The 26,690-nt window shown below is 47.2% G+C and overlaps 1 long non-coding RNA gene across 1 annotated transcript; it reads right to left on the bottom strand.

Annotated features, from left to right (window-relative positions):
* Nucleotides 1-4,943: 4,943 nt before the first annotated feature.
* Nucleotides 4,944-26,297, bottom strand: LOC121480913. Its single transcript, XR_005985141.1, has 3 exons — nucleotides 24,194-26,297; nucleotides 10,131-10,297; nucleotides 4,944-5,230 (listed from the first exon to the last, which is right to left on the bottom strand). It is a non-coding gene; the product is annotated as an uncharacterized LOC121480913 (long non-coding RNA).
* Between the last annotated feature and the right edge of the window lie 393 nt (nucleotides 26,298-26,690).

The raw sequence follows: 26,690 nt of genomic DNA, 5'->3' as shown, positions 1-26,690 counted from the left end.
GTGTGTGTGTGAGAGAGAGAGAGAGAGAGAGAGAGAGAAACAGAGCTTGCCCGCAGCAGATCAGACCCACCAGCAACAACTGCACCGGCAGTTGGGGATTAGGGAGCTTCCTGCAAGGCCAGTGTAGCTAATTTAAGTCATCTGTCTTCTGAAACTTAGTGAAAATGAAGTTTTAGTAGGATTCTTCATGTGGGCGCTGTGGTTAAACAGAAATTCCTTTGAAATGATGTCTGAAGAGTGAGTCAAAATAAGGCCGAAAGCGAGGGATGAGTAACGGGGGGATGGAGTGGAGCCGAGGCTGGGTGGAGAGGGCGTTTATGTAGAGCACACAGGCCTAGGCGGGAGGGAGATGCTGGCCTCCCCAGCTCTCAGCCCAGGGCGTGGGGCCCCCCTCCCCATCCCGCCGCTCTTCCTGGTCCCCCTGCATGGAATATTGGGGCATGAATGGACCTCCATAATCACAGCCAACCCCCACACCCCCACCCCGCTTTGTCAGAATAAAGTTTCTTTCATTGCTTTCTCTCTTTAAAATGCACCATTACTCATGATAGAAAATTAGAAAATACGGGCAAGCAACAGGGGGAAAAATTGGTAAAATACCTATAATCTCACTCGTGTTAAACAATCCCTGGTAATACTATATCGGATAATTAAAATAGCCCTCTAGGTAAATAGCATAAATTCCTAATGCTTTCTTTGGATACATTCCTGGAAGTCAAATTTTGGTTCTACAATTTGGATAATATTTTGCACCATCAACACCACGTTAGATCCTTAGAATGCTCTCCTAGGTAAAAATATATGTCTGTGCTATTATACATAATATAATACAGAATATGAAATATGCATCGTAGAGTGTGTATAATAAATGCTATGCTATACATAATATGCTATATATATTTTATACACACATGCAAATGGACCTTTTTTACACAAAAATGAATTCAACCCATATGTACCATTTTTGTGATTTTCCCCCTTTTACCTAACATTTTCTGTGCCGTAGATACATTTATCAACATCATTTTAAGGCCTGTGTGTTATCCTATTATCAGAACCACTGAGTGAATGTAACCAGTCCCCTGTGGTTGGACATTTAGGTTATTCCAACGTTTGCTCTACTAATAACAGTGTTGTAATGAACATTCATGCCACTAAATATTTGCATAAATTCTTAATGCTTTTTTTGGATACACTCCTGGAAATGAAATTGCTTGCAGCCCCTTGATTTTCATACATGAGGAAAATGAAACCCAGAGATTGGCCTGAAGTACTAGAAGAACAATATAACGTGGTGGGGCCAGGGAATGGACAACCCACGAACCGGAGCCCAGGCCTATTGGTTCCAGATGCGGTGCTCTTTGCACTGTACGAGATCAGAAAGGAACTCTCCAGATTCCTCAGACAGCTGGAAACAGCAGCTGTGAGAATGAGGGCCACAATTCAGATACGATTTCTTGTAAAAGCAGGGGCTCTTAATTCAAAGTCACTTATGGGGGTTACTCAGCTTCTAGAGCCTCCGGTCTGGATGCTCTTGAAGTGTGTGCAACGGACAGCAGACCTGTTGGCCTTCACCCACCATCAGCATGCTCCTGTGCCCCATCTCTCCCCTCCTTCCCTCCAGCGGGCCACAGGTGAATTGGGAGATGCGTCTTTAAACTCTGCAGGAATTTCCTGGCCCATTATTACACGGAACCCACTTCTCGCCTAACATCTCTACCCTGAGATCCAGAGAACAATCCAAAGGCCTCAGAACAGAAACGCAAATTGTCCTGTTTATTAGGAAGTAGGGAGAGGTTGCTCCGCTCCAGATCCCCCCCACACTTGGGTGGCACAACTTACACTGAGCCTCGTAGTGGCTGACTCCGTAAACTGGGCATCTTCCCCCGGAGCAAGGAGGTGGCTGGGTGGCGAAGGGGTGCAGGGGCAGATTTATAGAGGACTACGGGGGAGGGTTTAGAATAAAGGGGAGATTGTGCTGTGAAGTCAAAAGACTGCTGGCCTTCGAGTGAGAATCCTGGGCTCTGGTTCTGCCGACGGGCGGTGTGGCTCTCAGGGAGTTGCTTTCCCACTCTGGTCCCGTCAATTCAGCAGGTCACCAGGGCACCAAACCAGTTCGGCTGGACTGTCCCTTCCTGCTTTAGCTGCTCTGCTGTTTTCCTCACTCATTTGATGCATGTGCTTAGTAACACTGCAGAGTATTTCTTTTGTGACCCTTGACAGTCTTTTGTGTTTTCTGAATCTTACAGATGGATTACCCATCATCGATCCTATGTTAAGACCATGGAAAAAACTTCCGGGCAAACTCTGATGGTCTGATGCCAATGCCAAGGCCCTCCAGGCACCTTTCCCATAGCAACAAGCGCTTTTTCATAGCTGACCATGCCCCTTGTGTTTGCTGCCTGGCTCAGGAGCTCCAGGAGCTCGAATCCACCTCACATTCACTTCTGTCAAAGCTTTTGGGTCACCGGGACTACTGAGTGGTAGAGAGAGCCGCTCCCTCTTGCCAGCCTAGTCAAGCTGTAGTGGCTTCCTCGACGGTCATACTACGCAGGACTCTAAGCTTCTCTTCCCAACCAGAGAGACGACCGCGTCTGCCACACACGGGGAAATGTGGGGAAGTAGTAGCATCACTATTTCACACTCTCCCAGACCTACACCGTAGGATCAGGTGATCCTACAGGATCCTACAGGATCAGGATATTTCTCCAGTCTCAGCTTTCTAGAGGGTTCCTGTGCTCCAGGGTGGTGATAAAGAAAGTCAGCTCTGGGATCCCTGGGTGGCGCAACGGTTTGGCACCTGCCTTTGGCCCAGGGCGCGATCCTGGAGACCCGGGATCGAATCCCACATCGGGCTCCCGGTGCATGGAGCCTGCTTCTCCCTCTGCCTGTGTCTCTGCCTCTCTCTCTCTGTCTGTGACTATCATAAATAAAAATTAAAAAAAAAAAAAAAAAAAGAAAGTCAGCTCTCCCAAGGAAGATGAACTTAGGGGGAAGGAGGTGATAGGTGCCATCCAAGCAGGCCTGCATCTCACCCCAAACCTCCTAGAAGCATGGGGGCAAGGGCGCTCCTGTCACTTGTACACTGAACTTCCTTCAAAGGTAGTTCCCTCTCCAAGCCTTCTCTTGATGTTCCCTTTGAATTTCTCCTGGTTCACATTTTGTTTTGAGGGGGCAGGGTGTGTTGTCACCGTGAAATTGGCTCTGGGCCTCTGGTTTCCATCAGGAGGATGCTGGCTGTATCATTTATGGGTGGAAGTTGGAACTTCAAAGAGAATCCGCTATCTCCTCCTAGCAACAAAAGATTTGGAAGTTAGGCCCCAGGGAAATGTTTAATGTTTTCCCCTCTTTCCTTCTCTGTGAATGAAAAGTAAAGCAAGTTTGAAGTGGGGATTTGTAAGTAAGTTATGGGGTGGAAAACCCCAGAAGGGTTTTTAGAGTAGACTTCCTAGGGCTGAGGAGAGCAAGGTGGTGTGACCGCTGGACGAGCCAAGATCTGGAATGGGAAACCGGAGCTCTGCTTCCAGCCTTGTCATTCCCGGGGAAAGTAACTTCCCCTCTCTGGGCCTCAGTTTCCCCCCTCTGTTACCCGCCCTGCCTAACTCCAAGGATTTGGGGAACAATCTGGTGAGGGAAAGGACACTTTTCTTTGAAAATAAGGCCCAAGAGCTGTGTAAATGGAAAGGATGACTGTTTGTTTTCACAAGTGGAGTTGTCTCTTTGCCATCACCACTGGAGAGGCTGCTTAGGCCGTAAGTATTTGGCCTCTGAACTTTGCTCAGACTGGAGCAGCTGTGGGTGGCAGGAATGTGGGGAGGGAGGAAATATCAGAGTCAGTGAGCATGAGCCTCAGTCTCAGAGTTGGCCAGGTTTCTAGGGGTGAAAAAACCTCAAGTGGCTCTTTGTGGTCATGAAGAATACACTTATGTGATTGTCTTAAATGTTTCAGAGTCTGGGGAAAAAAAAGCTGTAAGGGGCATATCACAATGGACAACAATAGAGCTACTCATTTAACCTAGGCTGCGCAGATCCACATGAAATGGAGAATAGAAGAAGTTATCTAAATAATTCAATGCCCCTCTTCCATCGAGCACACACTACAAACACGCACAAGCGCACACACATGGATTGTTGCACCCGCAGTGATTCAGATCATGGTTTTAATTCTTCCCTCTTTGCTTCTAGCCACAGCCTTTCCAGTCTTCAAAGTGCTTCCCAATCCTTTTGTCATTTTATCCACAGTGCCAAGCACCGTTGCTGGCTCATAGTAGGCACTCAGGAAGTTTCTGGTCAATGAAATGCCACCTAATCTGGAGTAGACTGTTAACAGAAATGGCCCCTCATGAATCATGCCTCTCTGAATCCAGGTCTTCATGGAGCCCTCTCCGCACTGATTCTGGGCTTCCTTTGCCTGCCTGGTAAGACCTTAGTAAATGTGATACAAACAGAACTTGAAAAGCACATTGGAGTCACGTGAGCAAGGCTGTTTTCGACCCTCCAGTCCCCATCGAGCTACCTGCTGACTGCAGCCAGGCAAAGTCAGAACTCCCCAGTTGGGCTCAATTCAAGTGCTGGCCCAGAGAATCATGAGAACATACATTGTATTTTCAAGCCACTGAATTTTGGGTTGGCGTGTCATACAGTCATAGATAATTGAGATACTACTTCTTGAAAAAGCGCAAAGACACCTTTAGAGCAGAAATGATAAATATGCTGCATCTCATCTAACAAATTTAATGGATTTGTCCTGTCTTCCTGGAAGGCCAAATTCTACCTCCATTTTGCTAGAAAAGAAAGCCATGATTCATTAGTAATGTGCGCAAAGAACGTGGGTGCGAGTAGTGGCAATATGTATGCCTTATATTTGCCATCTTTGTTCCATTTTATCAATCAGGGGTCAATAAACAAGGAAAGAAGAATTATCAAAGTTAAATGCCAAGAGGGCCAATTGGCAAGGGGATTTTCCAATGATTTAAGTCTCATTTCCCAAGCATGGTGATGGTGAAGATAGGACTCCTTGAGTGAACTCAACCAGACATTATGTCACTGGAGAACACAAATCTGTGACTGCAGAAACCAACAATTTGGGACTCAAGTTGGCTTCCCAGGTTTGCCTGGGACAGCATACAAGTGACTTTACTCTGATCACAGATCTGGTCATCAGCCTCATAGGCACAGAAACTCAGTGTTGTTGGTGCATCCGGAGCTGATTGGGCTCTTGGGAACAATCCTACGAAAAAATCACATTCATGAGATATTGTTAGCAAAATAAAATCCAAGGACTTTCCAAGGATACAACAATTCTTATCAGCAACCCAGACTAAATTAGTCATCAGAAAAGCTCCACCCCACAAAGAGGATGGAATGAAAAGAAAGGAAGTGTCAAGGCTCAGAGGAATATTTCATACAAGTTAGGAAAATATCTGTCTGATGACAGTGCCCTCCATCTAGTAGTGGGAAGCCCTGAACATCAGGCCCAATGTCTCTCTCCCTTGAAAATAACTGGACACTGACCAATTGTAGATTTTATCTTCTGACGTCTCTACAGATCCCATTCCTTCTGGGGAGATACACTTCCTCGACACATTAACATCATTGATTAAGCCATTGCTATTTTTTGGTTCAGAAGCACCTTCCACGGATCCCACCTTCCTTACAGTTTGCCTACCCATGTTCCTGACTGCCCACTACCACCTTGATTTACAAGACATGTTTCCCCTTCAAAGATTTCTACATGATACATTGATTTTGTCCATCCACCCATCCATCGATCCATGCATCATTTGATCTATTTATCCTATAAATCATATCCACTCAGTTGGTGCCGGGGGACACAAAAAAATAAAGCACAGACTCTGCCTTTAAGGAGGCACCTCGAAGGTGAGAAAGGAGACAGGAGTCTAGGTGAAGATCAGTCCTAGACAAGTCCAGGGAAGAAGTGAGGATACTCTAAGAGCAGAGGTGATTGGAAAGAAGGAGCAGATTTCAGAGAAAAGGAGTATTACAGAGAGAAAAGGGACTGTGACTGGTGAGCAGGCATCAAGAGAGAAGGAAGAGACCAGAATAATAAAAATGATTGCTAACCACTAAGTATTTATTAGTGTCATTATTATCATCAATAACTGCAATTTATCAAGTACTTCCACCATGCCAGGTGCTACTCTAAGCCCTTTATATACACAAATGAATGTAATTCTCACAACCAAGTAAGGTAGGTACCATCATTGTGTCCATATTTCAGATGAGGAAGTGGAGGTACAGAGAGATCAGTAACTTGTCCAAGGTAACACAGCTAGCTTGGCAGGGATGGGGTGGCCCTCAGGCATCCAGGTTAGTATCCCAGTGGACACCTCCCACAAATGCAGCAACTAGAGGAGGAAGAGCCACAGAACAGTTCTAGAAACGTGTGACTTGGGATGCTCATCCCAACGGAGAGCTCTAGCAGGGAGTTTTAGGTAAGGGATGGAGGCCAATGAGAGAGCATCTGTGCTGGAAACATCGACTTAGACTCCAACCGTGTTTGTGTGCCATGGTGGGAGCCACAGGTCTCGTATGGCCTGCCAAGGACAGGGCCATGGTCAGGACCTGGATGAAGATCCAAGGCCCCTCATTAGCGGGCATTTGGAAGAAGAAGAGCTTGGTAAGGAGATGGAAATGAATGATTACAAAGTTAGGATATGAACCAGGAATAGGAAGTGTCAGAGCAAGTGAGCCAGTCTAAAGTTTCAAAAAAGGAAGCTACATTCCAGTGACTCAAACGCCACCAAAGACAGGAGACAAATCCAGTCTGAAAAGCAACCACTCAGTTAGACATTCAGGCAGTTTGATGAGTGACCTTGACAAGCAGTTTTAGAGGCATAAACACCAGCTCCCAGAGCACGTGGATCAGTGGTTCTCAAACTCTGGTGCAAAGAATCTCCTGGCAGTCGATTAAAATTCAGATTTCTGGGACAACCTCTAGAGATTTGAATTCATTTGAATTCATAAGGCTTGAGTCAGGGTCCAGGAACCTAAATGTTTATTTTATTTTATTTTTATTTATTTATTTTTAAAGATTTTATTTACTTACTCATGAGAAGCACAGAGAGAGAGAGAGAGAGAGAGAGAGATACATAGGCAGAGGGTGAAGCAAGGACCCTGTGAGGAGTCTTATGCAGGACTCGATCCCAGGACTCTGGGATCACAACCTGAGCCGAAGGCAGACACTCAACCACTGAGTCACTCAGGTGTCCCAGGAACCTAAATTTTTAAAAGATACTCCTCCTCCACCCCAAAGTGATTCTGATGCAGTTGTTTCCAAAACCCTATTTTTTTACAAGATTTTATTTACTTATTCATGAGAGACACACAGAGAGAGGCAAGAGACACAGGCAGAGGGAGAAGCAGGCTCCATGCAGGGAGCCCGACATGGGACCTGAACCCAGTACCGCAGGATCACGCTGTGGGCCAAAGGCAGGCGCTAAACTGCTGAGCCACCCAGGGATCCCCTCAAAACTCTATTTTGATAAGCACTCCCTGAAGACATAAGCATTCCTTCTCCACTTGCCCCAGGTTCTGGCTTCCTGCGAAATGATCCACAAGCTCCCTGTGGCAGGTCAACACTGAGTGGTCAACCTTTCCGGATCCTGCCTTCCCACAGAGGCCTTCCCGGGCCCTAGTGGTGGAGTGATTCTCAGCGGGACAGTTAGCCAAGCGTTTGTACGTCCCGCAGACACACATGCACACACTGTGCATATGCAGGATAGGAGAGAAGCCCATTCACCCCAGACATGAGCACTTGGAGGCAAACAGATATAAAGACGAGTGACTGATCCAATAAGAAAGAAGAGGAGACTAGAAAGGAAAGAAGACTTTCCTTTCCAGAAAAGATAGGGAGCTTGGCTGTGGCTGGAAGGGAGGAGGTGGGGAGGTGGGCGGGAGAAGCAGATGGAATAAGAGGGAAGGAGGTTTTGAAAAGCTGCCTCAGGCACCCCTTTGAAGGGTCTTGGATGAGGTCTAAGGAATTCAGACTTGACCTTGGAGGAAGTGGGGAGCCCCTAAGTGGGGAGTCTCTAAGCAGAGGCCGTATCTTCTGTTTTAGGGAGCTAACGACAACATGGGGGAGGTGGAGAGCTAGCAGATCCCTTCCCTTCTGCCCACAATGACAGCAAAAGAGAAATTTCTAGTACAGCCGGAATCCTGAATTCACACAGTCCTCGCAGGCACAGCTTCTGAGGCTGTTTCTTCTTTGCTGTGGGAGCTGAAGATGCTCCTTTGGGAAATAAACCACAGGGAATGAGGAGGGAGAGAAAGCGGGCAGGGTGGGGGGGCCAGGCCTCGGCTCCAGTTCCTCAAATGGAAACAAGAAGGGGTAAAGTCTTCCTGTCTAAACATGGATTTAAAATAATCACAATAAAATGAAGTTTGGTTTTGCAGGGTGGGCTAGGGGAGGAGAACCAAAAGGGACCAAAGAACAACAAAGTAGAAAAAACAAGCAGAGGAGGAAAGAATATGAAAACAGGAAGTCAGGCAGCCGTTCCCCATGAGGTCCCTGGCAAAGGCCCCAGGGGCCGAATCTCTGCGGGTCGTGGGTCTGGGGAAGGGAAAACCCGGTACAGGCCTTTTCTCATGGCCTTGGGCACTAGAAGAGGCCAGAACATGGGGTCAGTGCCAGATGCACCCGGAAAACTTCAAAAAGTGCTTCTGTACAGGATGGGGGCAGGGTAGCCTCAAGGCTGCCCAGCTGAGCTCCGGGACAGGTGGGGGGTGGGGTGTAAATTAGGAGGCATCCTCTAAATTGAAGTCAGAAACTGAGTCCAGGTGTGGGCCTGTGTGACTTTGGGCAAGGCCATGTGCCTCTCTGGGCCTGCTTCCTCGTCTGGGATCTAGCCTGGTTGGCCGGGCCTCCGGGCCTGGGCGGACAAGGGCACATTGAAATCCAGCTGTGCACTCTGGTGTGAGCTGTGACCAGGAAGAAGGAGTGTTTTCTTTATCTAATTTACACCCAAACATGCTTCTGCCAGCCAACCCCAGAACCCACAGGGCTGTGACCACTTAGGTGCCTTTCTCTCACATCTGGGGGCCTCCTGGGCTAATGCAGGTCGTGAAGCAGGGTATGTGGGTACACTGGACTTGGTGGGGAAAGTCTACTGAGCCCTCACTTCCCTGCCGGCCAGGGAGTGTTGAGTGTCATGCTAAGGAGCTTGGACTTAAAATAAATAAAAAAGCAAAAAATAAAAAATAAAAAAATAGGGAGCTTGGACTTGAACGTGCAGGAAATGGAAAGCCAGACTTGCTGGAGCCCTGGAGCCCACTTGGCCCTCCCCACACTCTTCTCCTGGTCCTGCTCAATGGGGAGCCCCTGCTGCCATGCCAGCCACCTCCCAATACAGCAGGGCTCTCGGCCATCCTGGGGGCGAGCACCGGACTTGGGCATGACCCTTTCTGTCCCCATCCTGATAGCATCTGAAACAGCTCCGGGATCCGCATCCAGCCTGACCTGGACTCACTGAGGTTGGCTGCAGAGCTGCCCAGAGGGCCCAGGCACACAACCCAGAAGGATGGGGCTTTAGTTAGTGCCCCTTGGGGTGGATTTTGACCAGCGAGAGACCTGAGACACAGGGAGGAAGCGACAGAGACTTCCTCACTCTTCTCCCCAACAGGTGTGGTGGTTCTGTGGCCTCCCCAGAGATGTCCAGCATGGCCACGCCATCCTTCCTAACCCACCCAATGGTCTCAGAATAGACCATTTTGTGTTTGTTTGCTTATTCTCTGCTTTTTCCCCTTTCTCTCCATGTCTCTGCCCTGGGATTACCTCCTCTTCCCCATAAAACTTTAGCACAGCAGCTTCGCCTCTTGTTTTTATGAAAAACTGGGCTAGAGCCAAGGGCTCCTGGTGGCCGACAGTGGCCATCCTCCTGACGCTGGCCACACTAGCATGTGACTATTCTCGCTTCTGAGTGTGTCGGAACAAAGTTGTGCTTATTGCACACACTTAGGCCGCAGATTCAAGAGGGCATGGGGTCCACCAGACAGGGCCTTAAATCCTGGCTCTGTCGCACACCAGCTACGAGCATAAACTGCGATGACGGATGGCCTGACGTGGCCAAGTCTCGGTTTCCCCTTCTGCAAAGAAGATGGAGAGACCTGACCTCACTTCGGGGAGCCGATGCCACTTAAATGACGACACGGTGTTTGCAGAAGAGTCGGCGGACGGCTGGACGCAGGATGGGCTCAGACAACGCTGTTTTTGTGTAACGACGGGGAGAACTGAAGAGGAGGCATCCGGGAGGCCTCGGAGTCAGCCCTGCGACAGCGCCTGCAGATGGGGACAGACGCAGCCTGCGGCAGGGCCGAGCCATGGGGGCCACAGCCCCCCTGGGAGCCTGCCCGGCCCGACCTGGGTAGTGGGGATTGTCTGGCCGCGCAGCCAGGTTCCCCCCCGCCCCCCGATCGTCCCCGGGCTGCACCTGCCCGTGGGCCACCGCTCGGCCCCGGGCGCCCCCTGCCCCCGGCTCACCCTCAGCAAGGACAAGCTCTTTGCTGTCCTCGTCCGGTGTGTCCACCCGGCCTTGGTCTTGGAGCCCGGAGGCGGGTCCGGCGGGAGGCCAGCGCCGGGGACAGGGGCGGCCTCGGTGTCGCAGGGCCCTGATGCCCACTCCGGGGGTGCGGCGGGGGGGCCTTGGGACGGTGCCACACGGCTCAGCGGAGCCCGTGCTGGGGCCCTGCTCCCCTTCCTTGGGTAATGGACCGTGGAGGGCCTCTCCACCGCCCCCCGGCCCCCCCAGCCTGGACGCTTGGCCCACATCAGAAGCCCAGCCCCTTGGCTTGAGGAAACTGAGGCAAGCTTGAGGACGTGCTACTCTGGGGCACCCACAGGCTTCCGGGAGGGGTTTGTTTCACTTTTTGATGACGGAGGAGCATGCATGTGGGAAAAGCCCGAAGGAGCAATGGAAGCTGGTGGAGTGCCCAGCCTGGCCTCCCTTCCCGAGTGCCCGGGGCACACAGACGTCACCCAGCGCCTGGCCTCCCAGGAGAGAGGGGCCATGGGCCTTGCTTTTTTTTTTTTTTTAACTCCCTTTAACAATCTGTTGATCCACTTCTATAAAAGGATAAAGGGCCGGGCAGCCCCGGTGGCCCAGCAGTTGAGCACCTGCCTTCAGCCCAGGGCGTGACCCTGGAGACCCTGGATCGAGTCCCACGTCGGGCTCCCTGCATGGAGCCTGCTTCTCCCTCTGCCTGTGTCTCTGCCTCTGTCTCTCTCATGAAGAAATAAATAAAATCTTAAAAAAGGATAAAGAGCCGAAGCCAGAGGAACAGACCCCCCATCTGTGCTCCATCTCATGCCCCCAGGCTCAGGGATTCAGCGCTTTCATCTTGGCCTTGTTGTTGGGGGGGGGGGGCCCTCGGCCCTATTGTAGCATTTGTAATGTCGCCATCTGCTGGTGGCAGGGGGGTCCCCGCCTACTCAGGCTCTGGTGCCGCGGTCCTGGTTTCCTCAAGTTCTGTATTTAGTGGAAGAATCCACTCTGTGCCGCGCCCTGTGTCATCTCTTCACATTAAAAATCAGTGCTGGGAACCTGCCCAGGGATTGGGGGTAACCGCCATTCCACGACCTCCCCTAGCGGCCGCACCCTAGCACCTGCCACCCGGGCCCCCCCTTTACTTGAGGTCTCACCCAGAATCTGGGAGGCTGAAAGGAGTCTGAGAGAACAAGGTGCAGAATTCATTTCAGATGCAACAAAATGGGACCTTTTCCCGGTAGTCAGGCCTCATCCCCTCATCCCCACTCGCCGGTGGTCCTCAGCCCCGGCTGCCCGAGAGAATCACCTGCAGGCTTTTATTTTTTTTTTTAAGATTTTATTTATTTCTTCATGAGAGAGAGAGAGAGAGATCGAGAGAGAGAAAGAGAGGCAGAGACACAGGCAGAGGGAGAAGCAGGCTCCATGCAGGGAGCCTGACATGGGACTCGATCCCGGGTCTCCAGAATCAGGCCCTGGGCTGAAGGCAAGTGCTAAACCACTGAGCCACCCGGGGATCCCCCAGACATCACCTTTTTTATTGCTGTTCTAACTGGGAGAATTATCCCTGCACATACACATGGCACTCCCCATTCCACACACTCAGAGCTCAAGAGCAGCCTGGCCCCATCAGCTAACAATTTCATCCGTCTCTCGTAGTACAAGGAAAAGCTGCTATCAAAAGCTGTATGGCCCATGGGCCCCTTTTCATATTCTTGGCCAGACTAAGGGAGCGCTATTTGAAAGTAGAATGTTGGGGCACCTGGGGGGCTCAGCAGTTTAGCGCCGCCTTCAGCCCAGGGCGTGATCCCCGGGTCCTGGAATCGAGTCCCAAGTCGGGCTCCCTGCATGGAGCCTGCTTCTCCCTCTGCCTGTGTCTCTGCCTCTCTCTGTGTGTCCTGAACAAATAAATAAAATCTAAAAAAAAAAAAAAATGAAAGTAGAATGGTTGGGGAAGAGTTGAACATAGAAGCATATTCTGGTCACCAAAAGAATGTAAAGTAAAACCCCAGGGGACGTCTTGCAAAGGATGGGAAGTTGGGGAGGGAAAGTCCATTTTGTTTTTTTTCCATAAGGGTCTAAAATTAGTCTGTGCTCTCTGGGAATTGTCATTGCAAGGGGCATGTGTGCACTGTTAGCACATGGATATTTGGAAGCATAAAGAGGCCCATTTTCAATCCATTGATGGGACATTGATGGGACACTTTTAAGAGGGCCAGATATATGGGGTTCCTCAGTTTCCCTGACTCTGAGGGACTTGGAGAGCCCAAGGTCATCTTGGACTCTTGTACTGAGCCATTCTGGACAGAGTAACCAAGACTTAGTTAAATGAACTGGGGAAGGGATCCCTGGGTGGTGCAGCAGTTTGGCGCCTGCCTTTGGCCCAGGGCGCGATCCTGGAGACCCGGGATCGAATCCCACATCGGGCTCCCGGTGCATGGAGCCTGCTTCTCCCTCCGCCTATGTCTCTGCCTCTCTCTCTCTCTCTGTGACTATCATAAATAAATAAAAATTTAAAAAAAAATGAACTGGGGAAAAGGGTGAGGCTGGGAGATCGCTGCATGACAGGCCAGTCTCTAAAGATGGGAGGCGGGGCTTCCCAAGCATAAGAGGGATTGCACAGCCCAGAGTGGGGAGGTCCGAGGAGGAAGGCTGTCTCTCCAGAAGGAAGGCACAGAATAAGGTCACAGCAACAAGATTAGGTTCCAGAGAGCACCCACCTGAAGAGTTTCCTCCTGCGAAATGTTTCATTTCTTAGATGCTTGTCCAAGAAAAATGGGATTGGTGGCCATTTAAAATCCTCCCTCTTCTACATTGTCACTTTAGCTTTTCCGATCTTTGGGAAAGTCTAATACACTTCTTCACGTTTGCAGGCTCATGTTGTGAAGAGAGTGAGAGGCCCATGAGTCTGTCTTCCCCCTCCCGTAGGCCATGATTCAGGGGGGAGCAGGATGCTGGTGTGGCCTAACCCCGTGCTGACCTGAGTTGGGCCCACACAGAACCCAGAGCCACCAGGAAGGGAAGAGACCTCAGAGGGCCAGGGGCCGGGGAAACTCAGACGTGGGAGAAGGGAGATAATCCTCATTTCTCTCCCAGATATGGAGTGGGGGACGGGGGAGCATGACCTTTAATATAGAAGGGAAGCCATCACTTAGGTCACAGCCTACAATTCCCCCATTGACTGAGGTAGAGGGGGAAAGGAGCTCACCTGAGTGGGCTGATCGAGGGAGGCAACTGTAGCTGAATTAGTTTGGGGTGGCACCAGGATATTCAAGCAGAGACTTGATATAAGTCTCCTGGTATAAGTTTTTGGAGACACAAAGTCCTAGCCTTTTATTTTCTACACGAAGAAACCAAGACTCTGCAGGGTCCAGGGTCACTGGTGTCCTCATGGCTGCAGGACTATCTGGCCTAAGATCTGTGCCTTGATCTCACCTCTCCTGACTCCCAATTCAGCTCTTGTCTTGGTTCCCCGGTGTCATCGTGATCCCGGGAATTTCAACATTGACCACAGTGAACACATGAAAGACAACGCGTGGGATGACCTGGGGAGCTCCACCAACCAAGACTCTTTCATTGGGGTTTCTGGTGCTGATTAAAGGTGAGTTTTATCTTCCATTCTTCAGAAATCTATTTTTGTTTTGTTTTTAGAGTAGCCTAACGACCAGTTTTTGTGTGGGCAGAGTTAAATATGAGTCAGGACTTCTCCCCTTTGCTTTCGGTGCAGTCTGAGACTTCAGGACGGCCCTGGCAAAGCGTATCAAATGGTTTCCATTTAAAAGGGAACTTGAAATTGAGCCACGGAGCTTGGCTGCAGTCCTCACGCTGTGATCCCAGTGGAGGCAGGCCTGACCCTTCGGTGGGGGAGACATTTGCCCCTGCCGAAGGTGACCAGGGTTGAGAAGAGGAGAAAAAAGCAGGAGAGAGGTGCAGAAATATCCAGGAAACAAATGAAATGCCCCCTTTGAATGAGAATTGGCTAGCCAGGGACCACGAAAAGGAGGGAGTCAAGGATTCTTAGAGCTCGGTCTCAAATCTCTCTCCCTCTCCCGGTCCGTCTACTACAGGCTGATGTCTGTGTAGCCATGTTGTCAGCCTGGACTTGGGGGGTTTGGGTTGGTGGTTTTGCCGCCAGCCAGGGGGTCCAGCAAACAGACGCCACTGTTGGCACTTGAGAATCACCTCTTTTCTGGATTAAATGAGAAGCCACCTAAAGCGGTGACTCACGAGCCCTCCAACAGTCTTGACCACACTCATTTTCCAGAGCTTTCTGAGGTCAGAGGTGCCAGCCCTTCCCAGGGAGGGTAAGCCTCTCCTGTCCATGAGCAGCTGGGACAGCAGAGCACCTAGGTCTGGGGAGGTGCCCGAACTTGCCTAGGCCTCCTGACTGGTGTGTTTATAGCAACAGGGCCCAAGCCGAGAGCTGGGAGAGGCTGGCAACGAAGCTTCTGTGGTCTGGGTCAGGTCACCCTGGACCTGGGACCCTCTGAAGGCCTGGAGACACCGCGTTTGCTTGTTCTGGGACAGAAGGCCAAGAAAACACATTGGAAGAAGCCCTGCCCCCGCGTCACCAGAGTTAGCCAGACAGGGAAATGCTGTCCAAGCACAAAACAAAACAGCATTTTTTTTTTTTTAAAGACTTGATTTATTTGAGAGAGAGAGAGCACAAGAGGTGGGGGGGGGGGGAGTGGGATGGAGGGAGGAATGGGCGAGGGGAGAGGCAGCAGCAGACTCCCTGCTGAGTGGAGAGCCAAAGGTGGGGCTCGATCCCAGGACCCTGGGGCTCATGACCTGAGCCAAAGGCAGATGCTTAACTGACGGAGGCACCCGGGCGCCCGAAGACAGAGCAGCGTTCTAACAGCAAGCTCCCTTCTTCCCTTCCCAGGCCTTAGTCCCAGTCAAATGTTCCAATTACTAGGCCCTCTCCTCTCAAGGTAGGATTACTTTTCTTTCTAATTAAGCATTTTGAAAAACGAAAAAGCCCTTTTCCATAGCTCACTATCATGCACCCATTCTCCGCATAGCAGCAAGGACGAGCTTTAGGAAGCGGGATTCGGTTCCAAGGGCTTCTGTGGCTCTGCTTGGGCTTGTGCATCTGTCTCACGTCGCTGATCACACTCTCCCCGGATCTTTGATCTCCGGCCACAATGGCCTTTGTTTCATTCCCCAAGCACTTCAGGCTTGTGCAGGAGGAGGAGTCAGCCACAACACACCTGAAACCACCCATCGGTCATTCTTACTGCTTTAAAAATTTAGCACACAAGGGCACCCGGGTGGCTCAGCGGTTGAGCGTCTGCCTTCGGCCTGGGCTGTGGTCCTGGGGTCCCGGGATCGAGTCCCACATCGGGCTGCCTGCAGGGAGCCTGCTTCTCCCTCTGCCTGTGTCTCTGCCTCGATCCGTGTCTCTCGTGAATAAATAAATGAATTTTTTTTTAAATTTACATACCACAGACTCTGCTTCTGTTGTACAGTTCTATGACTTTCACACATGTATAGATTCTTGTAATCACCACCACAAGCAGGACACAAAACAATTCCAACACCCAAAAGGATTCCCTCATGCTACCCCTTTGTACTCGGTTCCTGCCCCCACCCCCTGGCAAACGCTGATCTATCTGGTCCTATAGCTCAGCCTGGTCCAGAGCATCATATGAAGGCAATCATCCAACATGTAGTCTTCGGAGACTGGCTTCTTTCACTTGCTATAATGCATGAGATTTCTCCACACTGCTGTGTGTAGCATTAGGTTGTTCCTAATTTTTGCTGAGTGTATTTCCATTGTATGGGTGTATCATGGGAGTTTTGGGGGAGTTTTTTTTTCCCATTTACTCAATGAAGAATACTTGAGTAGTTTCTAGTAGGGGGCGATTGTGAATAATGCTGCTACTACACATTAGTGCACAGGTTGTGTGTATGTTTTCACTCCTCTGTAGCAAATACCTACAGATGAGATTGCTGGGTCAAACGGTTCAGTATATGTTTAACTCCATCAAGAAATGTCAAACTGTCCTCCAGAGCGTCTGTCCTACACTATACTGTGCTCCACCAACCAAGCCTGAGAGTCCAGTTGCTCCACATCCTTGTCAGCATTTCGTATTATCAGGGTTTTTGTCTTAGGCTTTCCAATATACACATAATGGCATCTCTCTGTGGTTTTTAATTTGCATTTCCCTAAGAGCTGGTGATATGAAAGACTATTCATATGTTTATTTGCCATCCACATATTTTCTTTGCTGAGGTGCATGTTCGAATCATTTGGCCACTTAAAAAATTGGGGTTGTTCACTTTCTTATTGTTGAGGTTTCAGAGTTCTTTATATATTGTGGATACAAGTCCTCTGTAGGATATGTGATTTGCAGGTATTTCCTCCCACTCTGTGGCTTATCTTTTCATTCTCTCGACAGCGTCTTCCACAGAGCAAAAGTTTTTAATTCATCAGTTCCAATTTATAAGTTCTTTAGAGGATCTTGCTTTGTGATCCAAGAGCACAAAGATTTTCTTTTTTTTTTTTTTAAATCTAAGACTGTTACGGTTTTTTAAAATTTGACATTTAGTTCCGTTATCCGCTTTCAATCATTTCTTGTAAATGATGGGAGGTATAAGTTGAGGTTCAAGTTTTCCATGCGAATATCCAATTGTTTCCAGCTCCATCTGCTGAAAAGATAATTGAATTGCTTTCATACGTCTGTCAAAACTTCGAACAGACAGTTCACAAAAGAAAATATATGGATGACAAGCATGTGAAAAGATCTTCCACATTAGGAAAAGGATCTTCAGTGTTAGGAAAATGCAAATTAAAACCACAATGAAAAAGAATTAAAAATTAAAAAATTAAAAATTAAAAATAAAATTAAAACCACAATGAGTTATCACCACATGCCTTTTAGACCGGGTAAAATGAAGTGTTGAGGGCAGCCCTGGTGGCTCAGAGGTTTAGTGCCACCTTCGGCCCAGGACATGATCCTGGAGACCTGGGATCGAGTCCCACATCAGGCTCCCTGCATGGAGCCTGCTTCTCCCTCTGCCTGTGTCTCTGCCTCTCTCTCTCTCTCTCTGTGTGTGTGTCTCTCATCAATCAATAAACAAAATATTTAATAAATAAATAAATACATAAATAAATAAAATAAAATGAAGTGTTGGCAAGAAGGTGACAGAGCTGGAATCCTCATACACTGCAGGTGGGAAAATAAAAGAGTACAGCCACTTTGGAAAACAGTTTACCAGTTTCTTTAAAAGTTAAACACATAGTTACTATTATAATCAAACCATCCTACTTCTAGGTATTTACCCAAGAGAAATGAAAGCACATCCATACAAAGACTTGCTTGCGAGCGTTCCTAGCAGCTTTATGTGTAATAGTCAAAGCAAAATACACCCTGAATGTCCATCCACAAGGAGTGAGTGAGCCAAGTGTGGTACATGAATACAATAGGACCCTGCACAGCAATAGAAAAGAATGAACAATGGGTGGCTCTCAAAATAATTAGGTAGAGTTCAAGACGCAAGGCAAAAAAGCACATTCTTTATGATTCCGTTGATATACAATGTCAGCAAATGTAAAGTAACAAAGAGGAGGAAGCAGATTAGTGATGATCAGGATATAAGGTAGAGAGGAGCTGGAAGGAAGGTTTACTGAAAGACACACGGAAACTTCTGGAGATAATGGATATGTTCGTTATCTTGATTGAGGTGATGTTTTCACAGATACACACATACGTCAAAATTTATCAAATTGCACACTTTGAACGATTTGTAACTTTGTTATAAGTCATTTATAACTCAAACTTTAAAACTAACTGTATTTTATGAGTATATCTCTGGAGTCTCCATTTTGTTCTGTTCATCTATGTTTCAGTCCATACCATGCTATTTTGATCACTGTAATTTTTCTTATATATTCAAATCACGTAGTGTGAGTCTTCCAACCTGTTCTTTTATTTTCAAAAATTTCGTGTACTCTAACTCCATTACTTTTACATATAAATCCTATAATCAGTTTCTCTGAAAAAAAAATCAGCTTCTCTGTATCTACAGTAGGTGAGTTTGACATTTTAACTATAGTGATCTTTTCTTTTCTTTTTTTTTTTTTTTTAGAGAGGAAGAGAGCTAGTGTTAGCAGCAGGGCAGGGAGGGGCAGAGAGAGGCGGAGAGAGAGAATCTTAAGCAGGATCCATGCCCACTGTGGAGCCTGATGCAGGGCTCGATGTCATGACCCTGAGATCATGACCTGAACCAAAATCAAGAGTCAGACACTGGGTAGCCCGGGTGGCTCAGTGATTTAGCGCCACCTTTGGCCCAGGGCCTGATCCTGGAGACCTGGGATCGAGTCCCATGTTGGGCTCCCTGCATGGAGCCTGCTTCTCCCTCTGCCTGTGTCTCTGCCTCTCTGTGTGTGTCTCTCATGAATAAATATATAAAATCTTTAAGAAAAAAAAAAAGAGTCAGACACTTACTGACTGAGCCACTCAGGGTGTAATGTAGTGAATCTTCTAACACAGAAACAGAAGCTATCTCCCCATTTATTTATTTACTTATAAAGATTGTATTTATTTATTCATGAGAGACACAGAGAGAGGCAGAGACAGAGGCAGAGGGAAAAGCAGGCTCCCTGCAGGGAACCCGATATGGAACTCGATCCCAGGATTTTGGGATCATGCACTGAGCCAAAGGCAGCCGCTCAACCGCCAAGCCACCCAGGTGCCCCTCTCCCCATTTATTTAAATCTTTGGTTCTTTCATCTGTGCTTTATGGTTTTTACCATATAGATCCTGTACATGTTTTGTTACAGTTATAGCTGAGTATATCATATTCTTTTTGGAGCTATTCTAGATGGTAATGTTTTTGCATTTTTGAAAGCATTTTGAATGTTTTGAACTTTAATTTCCAATTGTTCATTTGTGAGTATAGAAAAGTATTGATTTTTGTATGTTGACCTAATCCATGACCTTGCTAAACACATTAGTTCTTCTAGAACTAGATTCCTTGGGATTTTTTATTTAGACATTAATACCATCTGTGATGGGGGACAGTTCTATTTCTTCCATTCCATGTGAATGCTTTTTTTTTTTTTTTTGTCTTGTCTTCTTACACTTGCTAGGATTTCCAGTATGATATGGAACAGTTATGGTCAGAGCTGACATCCTCTAATGATCATTCTTTTTTTTTAAGATTTTTATTTATTTATTTATTCCTGAGAGACATACACACAGAGAGAGAGAGAGAGAGAGAGAGGCAGAGACACAGGCAGAGGGAGAAGCAGGCTCCATGCAGGGAGCCTGACGTGGGACTCGATCCCAGGTCTTCAGGATCATGCCCTGGGCTGAAGGTGGCGCTAAACCGCTGAGCCACCCGGGCTGGCCCAATCATTCTTTAAAAAAACAACAACAAAAAAAAATTTATTTATTAGAGAGAGAGTGCATGCACGTGAGAAGGGAGAGTGGCAGAGGGAGAGGGAGAGAATCTCAAGCAGGCTCCCTGCTGAGCATGGAGCCTCACACAGCTCAATCTCACAACCCTGAGATCATGACCGAGCAGAAATCAAGAGTGAGACACTAAACCAACTGAGTCGTCCAGGTGCCTACAATAATCGCTGTTAATGTAACAAAGACAGCCAGAAAGCAAGTCTCTCTTAATATGATGCAAAAGGGATACACAGTCAGCTATGGAGTATTCTTGACAAAACTTGAACCTAAGACTAGTCAAGCCTCTAGCCAGAGCCAACACTAGGGGATGCCAAAGAACTCGGTGATCAAGATCAATAACATTAACGCAGCATTTTCAAAAATCAAAATCAAAATTAATGCAGAAAAGTTCATGATGAACAAAATATCAGAATTTTAAATACAGACAGAATCAGTATTACTGATTATTACTGGTTTTTCCTTTGCCTCAGTTTTCATTATGGCTCAACTCTATTACTGATCTCGATCCTGTCCTAGAGTCAAGATCCAATGATCATTTTTACTGAAAACATAGTGATAGAAGAAACACTGAGCAAATCCAGTGTGTGGTAAACTAAGGTCGATGACCAGTTTCTTCAGTAAAGAAATTGCAAGAGAAAAAAACAAAGTTGGAGTCCCAGAGTGGTAGTTACACAGATGTGTTTACTTTATGGTGCTTCAGTGAGTTATCCTTATGGTATGTGGACTTTTCAACAGTATGTTATATTGTAATAAAATAAATAAAAATGTTATTTAAAAGATGGAAGAAGCACCTAAATCCAAGTAGTTACTAAGTGCAGGTGACTGACTAGGTTATGGATATTTATAAAATTTTATTTTTAATGTTGTTTCAGAATGTTTGGTAATTATTTTATAATTTTATAATTGTGTTATATAATTTGTGTAACTATAATTACTATAAAAGGTCTATGTCATATTGTTACATAATTTACAATTTTATAATCTACACAATATAATGGTGAGTTATAAATTTATTTAAGCAAAAGTTTTAGAAAACCTTATCTGGCCCTTAATTATTAGAGATGGATACTGAAGTAGGCTGGGGTGAACTGAAGGAAGACTGGAACTCATCTTTAAGTATTTCAGCAATTAAAACCTGAAAACTAGAAAAAGGTAAAAAAGAAGAAGGGGGGTGGGAGGAGGAGAAAGGAAGGAAGAAACAGGCCAAATGAAGTAGATGAGGGAAAAAATGGTAATTTTTGGATCTGAGGAACATATTGGAGTTCCTTATACTCTCTACTTTTATGTTTGTTTGAAGGTTTTTCATTAGAACATTAAAAATAAATAAGAGAAGCTTTCGCACTCACCTGCTATCATTTCCTATTGCATTATCTTATTTATTTTTTCTAAACTATTTATTACCTGAAATTATATTGCTTATTGGTATATTGCCTGCCTCCTCCAGAAGAATAGAAACACCACAAAAGCAGGGTGCATCTGAGTCTTGCACTCCTTTATTCCCAGCAACTGAAACAGTTTAAAATGATGAACTTTATCAGCACCCCATATCAAATATGATTTTTCAAATAGGTGAAGTGTTGTAATTGAGGGTATTTTATTTTTGGTATTATTTCAAGAATAAGATCTCACTACAGTCTTGCTTCTTCTGTCAGAGAGCATCAGGTCTTCACACAGGTGTCCCAGCTCATTTCTCTTTGGAGGGTTGGCCAGATTTTGAAGGATGCAGAACCAAAATCCCCTTAGGAGTTCTTTACAGTCATTTTCTGGCCCCCAAATCGGTTATTTCCAAACTGTAATGGCTATAAACCCCAGCACTTTATTTGACCTGCTGATGAATTCCCCTGTGAGGTTAATTTCAAAGAACTTTGGGCTTTGATAAACTCCATCTTCCTTAAATTATCTTATTTTTTTTGTTTTTTAAAATATTTTATTTATTTATTTATTTATTTATTTATTTATTTATCTATTTATTTTAGAGAGAGAGAAAGAGAGGGAGAAGGAGAGAGAATCTTAAACACAGAGCCTAGCACAGAGCTGGACTCTGGGGCAGGATATCTGGACCCTGAGATCATAACCTGAGTCGAAAGCAAGAGTCGGCCACCTAACCGACTGTGCCACCCAGGTGCCCCTTCCTTAAAGTATTTTAAGACTATACTAGACGAAGAACAGATGATGCTGCAATCACCAGCTCTTGGTCAGTTCTCAATGTCAAAGTCATCTTCTCCATCTCATGAAGAGACTGTGCAAGTCAGAACAAGCAAGTTTCTCCTCCAAAATGTACCTCATTTAAAGTACAAACACAGTTGAATTTTCTTATATTTTTTTGTGTTTAAGGACAGAACAAATCTGCTCATTGCCCTCTTCATTTTCTTTTCTTGGCTGTGGGCTTGTGGACTTGTGGTATTAGAAGCATTATTTTCAGGTAAAGAAAATATTTATTGATGTTCATAATGGTTGATATATGTTCTTTTCTGAAGTCTGCCCAATGGCCCCTTGAGAGGACTTACAAGAGACTCAAGTGCATTTGTATAATTGAACTCATCTGGGCACTTGTTAACTGGGTTGGCCCTTCAGAGTGTAATCCAGGTGTATTGGGATGGGACCAGCACCCTTATTTTACCCACAAGAGGGCAGCTTTGGTCCTGACTTCCAAAGATCCCCACTGGTTCTTAGCCTCCATCTCTAAACTCCTCCCCATTTTTCCTAGGAACTCATTCTCCTTTTTGGATTCCTTAGGGGTTCAGAGCTCGAGTCCCCATCCCTGGCTTAATCAGTGTGCTTTTCCATCCTTTACGTTGAAATATACAGATACTCCAAAGGCCAGAGTGTTTCAGGACGAGTGGAATTGCCAAAGAGAGCTGAACTGTGGAGCCCTTGGAATCCATTTGGCCTATAAGAGGATTTGCTTGGATGTTTGGAAACACTATAAATTTATATCACTTTCAGGCTGGGGGAAATCAGTTTTTATTCAGTATCCAATCAACAACTATTTCCTGAGCTCCAGCCACGGGCCAGACACTATAAGATGATTTGAGATACACGCTTCCTACCTCACAGTTCATAATCCAGCAAAGAAACTGTGGATAGACAATTAAGTATAATGCAAAAATATTGGTGCTCTTGTAAGTTTTGCCCATGCTTCTTGGTTAGGATGCATTAACTGTCAAGAGTTTTAGTGGCAGTTTTTTTTTTTTTGAAGCAATTTCTTTATTCTAGGATGGCGTGAAGTGATTTCCATATCTTCTCCCTTTCCAATCCTTCCAAGAGCACTAGCGTTGTAGGTATTATGATCTCCATTTTATTGGTAAGGGAACTGAAGCTTAAAGAGGTGAGATAGGCCTCATAGTTTGGCAAGTGGCAAGGCTGGGTCTTAAACTAGGGTCTCCCTTGTTGCCCAATCATGGGAACGTGAGCTGGACTCTACGCAGGTGCCGGGCTCCGAGGGTTATGTCTCACTGTGGACACCAGAGGGCGATGGGAGAGAGCAAAGCAGCAGAAGGAATTTGCCTCTGTGGTCACCTCTGAACAGTCACCGCAAATTGACCTTCTCAAACTCATCTTTGTTTCTTTTTTGTTTTGCATTGTTTTTGTTTGTTTGTGTTTTTTTAGAGAGAGAGAGAGAGAGAGAGCGCACATGCACGTGCACGCACACCTGGGGAGGGGCAGAGGCAGAAGGAGAATCCCGAGCAGTCTTCATGCCCAGCATGGAGCCCATCACAGGGCTCAATCTCATGACCCTGAGATCAGGACCTGAGTTGAAATCAAAAGTCAGACACTTAACTGACTGAGCCAGCCAGGCACCCCTCAAACTCACCTTGGAAGATGCATTCACCGTAAGCGCAGTGCTGAGAAGGCAGGTCCGAACTTACCGCATATTCCACTTACAGATAAGAGCAAGGATCACTTAACAGTCATCTTTTGCTTAAAGCACATCAGCTCATGGCTTCTTTTACCCATAGTATGGAATGTTTGTGGAATTTAATGGGATGTTTGTGTATAGTCACAAGACACATGTCTCGCTTGCTTCCGCTCATCCCATAGCTGATTCCAAATCAGGGGTGTTGTGCAAACAGCTGCTCAACCAGAAATTGCTCTAAGTGCAAGCAGCTCATCTCAGCTCAACGTGTGGCTGGCACGACCACTGCTCCGTGCGCAGCATCCCAAAGGACAGATCCACCAACATGCCCATCATCCTGAGCGAGGCTCATGAGGCCGAGGTACTCAGGCTGTAGCCCACAGGGGTACTTTTCCATGGAGGGAATGAGCACTCACCAGGACAGAAGTCAGTGTCGGGAATAAGAAGTTGCCATTCTCTGTTCCCCTCCTGTCCTCCCATGAGCCAGGTCATTAGCTTGTTGGTAGCTTTTCCATCCTGTTTACAGCTCACAAGGAGTAGAACATGCAGCTGAAAACTACTGGAAAAAGCGAGTTCATTTTAAGGAAAGTATTTAAAAATAATGGATGACCAACGTGTCTTCAAAGAGCACTTTTTCATATGTTTCAGTCCCGTGTGGCTGAAACCAGAGCCTTTTTCAACCCAGCCACACCCTGGAGTGATGCAATAGTAAACGAATGAGAGAGCCACAGGCAAGGACACCTCTTTGGATGTGCAGCTGGCCTGCCAGCTCGGGGGTTACCCTCCAGGCCCACAGGCAGTGGGTCAACTGACTAACGTCCCGAGAGCCTTCGCCCCAAGATGCACAGCATCTTTGCCCCAAGATACACAGCATGGCAGGGGATGGGAGGCAGTCTGGCCCTTACTCAGTGTTTGGGGAAAAGGCAGCCAGCAATTCTTTATTATTATTATTATTTTTAACTGGGAAGGGATGTGAATAGGACTCTAGTTCAGAAAGATGGGTTTGGTGGCATCCTGGGGATAGGTTAAAGAAGAGGATTGGAGACAGGGAGACCTTGAGAGGAGGGCGAATGAATGTAAGTAAGCACCTGGGGACAGAGCACGCACGTAAGAAACATTTCAGGGCTGGAACTGATGGCTCTGAGTCATTGACTGAATGTGTTCAGTGGGGGTGGAGCAGGTATAAAGACCACAGCCTCACATTCTCTGAGCGTGCATCACGTGCAAGCATTTGACAGGTATTGGCTCATTTTGACAAATCACATGAGGTGGGAATGATTATCATCCACCTTTTGTGGGAAAAGAAACTGATGCTCAGACAGGCTAAGTCATTTGTCAAAGGTCACTAGGATTTGAACCCAGGCTGTTGAACTCCAGAATCTGCCTTCTTCACATATGCCACACGTCTCTTCCCGGTCTGGGGAACATGAAAGACGGTGACGTCCCTGGCTGAGATGGGAAGTCAGGGGGAGCAGATCTGCGTGCGGTGGGGGGTGGTGGGACGACAGATGAGGTGGTGTTTGGACACATGTAGGGCGTGGGTGTTCCGCCGGCACCTCAATGGGAGACGTCCAGCAGGCTTTGGGTCCCAGTGCGGACAAGGAGCTGGTTTTCATTAAAAATAACGAAACATCTGTAAAAATACTGTTGGCTGGGTTTCCCAGCCGAGCTATTCAAGAGAGGCCTGCTGTGCTAACAAACAGGAAGCCCGTGCCCCAGCTGAAGGTTTGACCCAAGACCTAGAGAGGTCAGGTTCATCAGCAGGTACTCAGGGGCTCCAGACCACTGTGAGTGGGGAAGGGTGACGTGTGCCTTCTGGCCTACCAAAGAGAGCAAGCCTCCGCCTGGAGAAAGGAGGAGAGGACGGATGTCTCTAAGCCTTACTGTTTACTCCATGTCCCCTCCTCATTCCACGGACCAGGGTTTCCCAATGCTGCTTGCCCATTAGAATCACCCAGGGAGTTTCAAAACTGCTCCTCCCCAGGCCTCACCCCAGACCCAGTGAAATCAGACTGTCTTAGCGTGGACACAGGCAGCTTTGGAAAGCTCTCTAGGTTTTTCTAATGTGAGGCCAGGCCTAAGCACCAGCTCATCAGAAGAAGAGGTTGGACTTTGGGGATGACCAGAGAGCAGGGTAATTAATGACTTACACCTACAAGTACTTTTTGGTGCAGAAAGCACTCTTGCATACAGGCCTTATGTAAGGAGCAGCTACCGTCATCCACTGGGTGGATGGGGAAACCACAAATCAAAAAGAGTAATGGCTTGCTTGAGGTCAAACCATTATTTACCAGGAATTCCAGGCCTACAACCCAGATCTGCTGACCACTAATTCAGGGTTCTTTCCTAAGGCCTACACAGGGTAATATTGCAGATGGAAGGCCAACTTCTTCTGTATTCACAGAAAAAGATGAGGGTGTTGGCATTTTTTAAAAGCAGTTATGGGGATCCCTGGGTGGCGCAGCGGTTTGGCGCCTGCGTTTGGCCCAGGGCGCGATCCTGGAGACCCGGGATCGAATCCCACATCGGGCTCCCAGTGCATGGAGCCTGCTTCTCCCTCTGCCTGTGTCTCTGCCTCTCTCTCTCTCTCTCTCTCTCTCTGTGACTATCATAAATAAATAAATAAATAAATAAATAAATAAATAAATAAATAAATAAAAAGCAGTTATGATCCATAGGAGTGAATCTAAAAATAGAGCTGCAGCTTGCATGCCGGAGCATGGATGGATGGAACAGCCCGAATGTAGCCAGGCCAGGAAGAGGGGGTGAGGCCCAGATGGCCCCGTGGCCCACGGGCAGGGGAGCAGCTATGGGGAAGGATCGGCAAGGGTGAGTGGGAGCAGCGAGGGAGCAAGCACCAGGAGAGGCCTGGAGCTGGGCTGTGGCACTGCCCTGGGGGGAGGAGGCCTGGTG

The sequence above is a fragment of the Vulpes lagopus genome, chromosome 2, assembly GCF_018345385.1.
Source record: "Vulpes lagopus strain Blue_001 chromosome 2, ASM1834538v1, whole genome shotgun sequence".
Lineage (NCBI taxonomy): Eukaryota > Metazoa > Chordata > Mammalia > Carnivora > Canidae > Vulpes > Vulpes lagopus.
The sequence above is the reverse complement of the archived record's forward strand: the minus strand, read 5'-3'. Positions and strand labels throughout refer to the sequence as shown.